General features: G+C 56.0%; 7 non-coding genes across 7 annotated transcripts in view; all 7 read left to right on the plus strand.

The window, feature by feature from the left end:
• Window positions 1–101, plus strand: part of LOC136932443 (U2 spliceosomal RNA) — a 191-nt gene extending 90 nt beyond the window's left edge. Inside the window, exon 1 of the small nuclear RNA XR_010874731.1 lies at window positions 1–101. This exon is cut by the window's left edge and continues 90 nt beyond it. This is a non-coding gene — a small nuclear RNA (U2 spliceosomal RNA).
• Window positions 102–860: 759 nt separating this feature from the next.
• Window positions 861–978, plus strand: LOC136932271 (U5 spliceosomal RNA). Its single transcript, XR_010874569.1, has one exon. It is a non-coding gene; the product is annotated as a U5 spliceosomal RNA (small nuclear RNA).
• A 406-nt stretch (window positions 979–1,384) lies between these two features.
• LOC136932444 (U2 spliceosomal RNA) lies at window positions 1,385–1,575 on the plus strand. The gene has a single exon (XR_010874732.1). It is a non-coding gene; the product is annotated as a U2 spliceosomal RNA (small nuclear RNA).
• Window positions 1,576–2,335: 760 nt separating this feature from the next.
• On the plus strand, window positions 2,336–2,453 carry LOC136932272 (U5 spliceosomal RNA). The gene has a single exon (XR_010874570.1). It is a non-coding gene; the product is annotated as a U5 spliceosomal RNA (small nuclear RNA).
• A 406-nt stretch (window positions 2,454–2,859) lies between these two features.
• On the plus strand, window positions 2,860–3,050 carry LOC136932445 (U2 spliceosomal RNA). Its single transcript, XR_010874733.1, has one exon. It is a non-coding gene; the product is annotated as a U2 spliceosomal RNA (small nuclear RNA).
• Window positions 3,051–3,809: 759 nt separating this feature from the next.
• LOC136932273 (U5 spliceosomal RNA) lies at window positions 3,810–3,927 on the plus strand. Its single transcript, XR_010874571.1, has one exon. It is a non-coding gene; the product is annotated as a U5 spliceosomal RNA (small nuclear RNA).
• Window positions 3,928–4,333: 406 nt separating this feature from the next.
• On the plus strand, window positions 4,334–4,524 carry LOC136932446 (U2 spliceosomal RNA). Its single transcript, XR_010874734.1, has one exon. It is a non-coding gene; the product is annotated as a U2 spliceosomal RNA (small nuclear RNA).
• Window positions 4,525–5,000: the final 476 nt, after the last annotated feature.

Genomic DNA, 5,000 nt, shown 5'->3' on the forward strand with positions numbered 1-5,000 from the left:
TTAAACGGATTTTTGCAACAGGGAGTCGGAACAGGGGCTCGCTCCGTCCGCTCCGCGCATCGCCCCGGTATTGCAGCGTCTCCGGGAAGGGTGCAATCTTTCTAAGCGTGTCAAAGAGAAAAGCTAGTGAGGGAGGGAGGGAGGGAGGGAGGGAGGGAGGGAGGGAAGGAAGGAAGGAAGGAAGGAAGGAAGGAGGGAGGGAAGGAGGGAATGTCTGAATGAGTGAGGTTTGGGGGAGAGGGGTTTAGGTTAGGGCTAGGGTTTTTGGGGTGAGGGTCAAAAAACCCTCAAAAGGGGGGGGCCCCCCAACAAAGCGGAACAAGCGATCCCTACCAAAAAAACGGGGTGAAAAGGGGGTGTGGGCGGAGCCCTGTCGGCCGGTGGCGTTTTCCCGCCCTTTTAGATATAAAAAAAAAAAAAAAAAAAAAAAAAAAGGGAGTGACTGAGTGACTGAGTGAGTGAGTGAGTGAGTGAGTGAGTGAGTGAGAGAGAGAGAGAGAGAGCTGGCTGACATTCAGCGGGGCCGAGGTGAAAAACTGGAAGGCAATCGGAAAGAGTTTTTTATCGCCGTGTCAGTCGACACCAACACAGAGTCGATTGGCTGGAAGGCGCATACGATAAACGTGTAGGGATCTTAATGGAGAATAAGCGATCAATGAAATGGATAAAGTGCCGTAAGGAAAAGCCAAGCGGGCGGGCCGAGCCCCTCTGCGGCCCGTGGCGTTTCCGCGCCTTTTTTTTCCCGAGAAGGATGCGGTTCGCCCCGGTTCTCCCCGGTTCTCCCCGGTTCGCCCCCGCGGACGGGTGAGTCAGGGCCAACGGAGGGGTTGGGGGTAGGCCGTTTGGGTCGTTTCAAATCGACGCTCTGGTTCCCCTTCAGCACGCACAAGCCTTTCGCCTTTTACTAAAGACTTCCGTGGAGGGGAGCGCCGACGAGTGAAACGTGGTATTTTTGGGAGGCTTTGCCCGAGGGAGGGCAGAGCCTGATGGACGTGTGACAAAAGCAGGGTGAGGTTGGCTTTGGGGTTAGGTGCGTGCCTGCGGGTAAGGCAGGTTTTGTCTTTGCTTCTTCTGTAGCTGTTTCAATTCTGTTGCCTTTTGGCCTGGGCTTTCCGCTTCCGTCCCTGCTTGTCCTGCGGCTTTTGGCCTGGGCTTTCCGCTTCCGTCCCTGCTTGTCCTGCGGCTTTTGGCCTGGGCTTTCCGCTTCCGTCCCTGCTTGTCCTGCGGCTTTTGGCCTGGGCTTTCCGCTTCCGTCCCTGCTTGTCCTGCGGCTTTTGGCCTGGGCTTTCCGCTTCCGTGGTTTCGGCCGTTCTCGGTGTGGTGACCGAGCGGCCCAGGTGGTGCACGGAGGGTCCGCGCGCCGGGGGCGTCCGATAATGCGGTCATCGCTTCTCGGCCTTTTGGCTAAGATCAAGTGTAGTATCTGTTCTTATCAGTTTAATATCTGATATGTCCTCCATGCGAGGACAACATATTAAACGGATTTTTGCAACAGGGAGTCGGAACAGGGGCTCGCTCCGTCCGCTCCGCGCATCGCCCCGGTATTGCAGCGTCTCCGGGAAGGGTGCAATCTTTCTAAGCGTGTCAAAGAGAAAAGCTAGTGAGGGAGGGAGGGAGGGAGGGAGGGAGGGAGGGAGGGAAGGAAGGAAGGAAGGAAGGAAGGAAGGAGGGAGGGAAGGAGGGAATGTCTGAATGAGTGAGGTTTGGGGGAGAGGGGTTTAGGTTAGGGCTAGGGTTTTTGGGGTGAGGGTCAAAAAACCCTCAAAAGGGGGGGGCCCCCCAACAAAGCGGAACAAGCGATCCCTACCAAAAAAACGGGGTGAAAAGGGGGTGTGGGCGGAGCCCTGTCGGCCGGTGGCGTTTTCCCGCCCTTTTAGATATAAAAAAAAAAAAAAAAAAAAAAAAAAAAGGGAGTGACTGAGTGACTGAGTGAGTGAGTGAGTGAGTGAGTGAGTGAGTGAGAGAGAGAGAGAGAGAGCTGGCTGACATTCAGCGGGGCCGAGGTGAAAAACTGGAAGGCAATCGGAAAGAGTTTTTTATCGCCGTGTCAGTCGACACCAACACAGAGTCGATTGGCTGGAAGGCGCATACGATAAACGTGTAGGGATCTTAATGGAGAATAAGCGATCAATGAAATGGATAAAGTGCCGTAAGGAAAAGCCAAGCGGGCGGGCCGAGCCCCTCTGCGGCCCGTGGCGTTTCCGCGCCTTTTTTTTCCCGAGAAGGATGCGGTTCGCCCCGGTTCTCCCCGGTTCTCCCCGGTTCGCCCCCGCGGACGGGTGAGTCAGGGCCAACGGAGGGGTTGGGGGTAGGCCGTTTGGGTCGTTTCAAATCGACGCTCTGGTTCCCCTTCAGCACGCACAAGCCTTTCGCCTTTTACTAAAGACTTCCGTGGAGGGGAGCGCCGACGAGTGAAACGTGGTATTTTTGGGAGGCTTTGCCCGAGGGAGGGCAGAGCCTGATGGACGTGTGACAAAAGCAGGGTGAGGTTGGCTTTGGGGTTAGGTGCGTGCCTGCGGGTAAGGCAGGTTTTGTCTTTGCTTCTTCTGTAGCTGTTTCAATTCTGTTGCCTTTTGGCCTGGGCTTTCCGCTTCCGTCCCTGCTTGTCCTGCGGCTTTTGGCCTGGGCTTTCCGCTTCCGTCCCTGCTTGTCCTGCGGCTTTTGGCCTGGGCTTTCCGCTTCCGTCCCTGCTTGTCCTGCGGCTTTTGGCCTGGGCTTTCCGCTTCCGTCCCTGCTTGTCCTGCGGCTTTTGGCCTGGGCTTTCCGCTTCCGTGGTTTCGGCCGTTCTCGGTGTGGTGACCGAGCGGCCCAGGTGGTGCACGGAGGGTCCGCGCGCCGGGGGCGTCCGATAATGCGGTCATCGCTTCTCGGCCTTTTGGCTAAGATCAAGTGTAGTATCTGTTCTTATCAGTTTAATATCTGATATGTCCTCCATGCGAGGACAACATATTAAACGGATTTTTGCAACAGGGAGTCGGAACAGGGGCTCGCTCCGTCCGCTCCGCGCATCGCCCCGGTATTGCAGCGTCTCCGGGAAGGGTGCAATCTTTCTAAGCGTGTCAAAGAGAAAAGCTAGTGAGGGAGGGAGGGAGGGAGGGAGGGAGGGAGGGAGGGAAGGAAGGAAGGAAGGAAGGAAGGAAGGAGGGAGGGAAGGAGGGAATGTCTGAATGAGTGAGGTTTGGGGGAGAGGGGTTTAGGTTAGGGCTAGGGTTTTTGGGGTGAGGGTCAAAAAACCCTCAAAAGGGGGGGGCCCCCCAACAAAGCGGAACAAGCGATCCCTACCAAAAAAACGGGGTGAAAAGGGGGTGTGGGCGGAGCCCTGTCGGCCGGTGGCGTTTTCCCGCCCTTTTAGATATAAAAAAAAAAAAAAAAAAAAAAAAAAAGGGAGTGACTGAGTGACTGAGTGAGTGAGTGAGTGAGTGAGTGAGTGAGTGAGAGAGAGAGAGAGAGAGCTGGCTGACATTCAGCGGGGCCGAGGTGAAAAACTGGAAGGCAATCGGAAAGAGTTTTTTATCGCCGTGTCAGTCGACACCAACACAGAGTCGATTGGCTGGAAGGCGCATACGATAAACGTGTAGGGATCTTAATGGAGAATAAGCGATCAATGAAATGGATAAAGTGCCGTAAGGAAAAGCCAAGCGGGCGGGCCGAGCCCCTCTGCGGCCCGTGGCGTTTCCGCGCCTTTTTTTTCCCGAGAAGGATGCGGTTCGCCCCGGTTCTCCCCGGTTCTCCCCGGTTCGCCCCCGCGGACGGGTGAGTCAGGGCCAACGGAGGGGTTGGGGGTAGGCCGTTTGGGTCGTTTCAAATCGACGCTCTGGTTCCCCTTCAGCACGCACAAGCCTTTCGCCTTTTACTAAAGACTTCCGTGGAGGGGAGCGCCGACGAGTGAAACGTGGTATTTTTGGGAGGCTTTGCCCGAGGGAGGGCAGAGCCTGATGGACGTGTGACAAAAGCAGGGTGAGGTTGGCTTTGGGGTTAGGTGCGTGCCTGCGGGTAAGGCAGGTTTTGTCTTTGCTTCTTCTGTAGCTGTTTCAATTCTGTTGCCTTTTGGCCTGGGCTTTCCGCTTCCGTCCCTGCTTGTCCTGCGGCTTTTGGCCTGGGCTTTCCGCTTCCGTCCCTGCTTGTCCTGCGGCTTTTGGCCTGGGCTTTCCGCTTCCGTCCCTGCTTGTCCTGCGGCTTTTGGCCTGGGCTTTCCGCTTCCGTCCCTGCTTGTCCTGCGGCTTTTGGCCTGGGCTTTCCGCTTCCGTGGTTTCGGCCGTTCTCGGTGTGGTGACCGAGCGGCCCAGGTGGTGCACGGAGGGTCCGCGCGCCGGGGGCGTCCGATAATGCGGTCATCGCTTCTCGGCCTTTTGGCTAAGATCAAGTGTAGTATCTGTTCTTATCAGTTTAATATCTGATATGTCCTCCATGCGAGGACAACATATTAAACGGATTTTTGCAACAGGGAGTCGGAACAGGGGCTCGCTCCGTCCGCTCCGCGCATCGCCCCGGTATTGCAGCGTCTCCGGGAAGGGTGCAATCTTTCTAAGCGTGTCAAAGAGAAAAGCTAGTGAGGGAGGGAGGGAGGGAGGGAGGGAGGGAGGGAGGGAAGGAAGGAAGGAAGGAAGGAAGGAAGGAGGGAGGGAAGGAGGGAATGTCTGAATGAGTGAGGTTTGGGGGAGAGGGGTTTAGGTTAGGGCTAGGGTTTTTGGGGTGAGGGTCAAAAAACCCTCAAAAGGGGGGGGCCCCCCAACAAAGCGGAACAAGCGATCCCTACCAAAAAAACGGGGTGAAAAGGGGGTGTGGGCGGAGCCCTGTCGGCCGGTGGCGTTTTCCCGCCCTTTTAGATATAAAAAAAAAAAAAAAAAAAAAAAAAAAAGGGAGTGACTGAGTGACTGAGTGAGTGAGTGAGTGAGTGAGTGAGTGAGTGAGAGAGAGAGAGAGAGAGCTGGCTGACATTCAGCGGGGCCGAGGTGAAAAACTGGAAGGCAATCGGAAAGAGTTTTTTATCGCCGTGTCAG

The sequence above is a fragment of the Osmerus mordax genome, chromosome 23 (assembly GCF_038355195.1).
Source record: "Osmerus mordax isolate fOsmMor3 chromosome 23, fOsmMor3.pri, whole genome shotgun sequence".
Taxonomy (NCBI): domain Eukaryota; kingdom Metazoa; phylum Chordata; class Actinopteri; order Osmeriformes; family Osmeridae; genus Osmerus; species Osmerus mordax.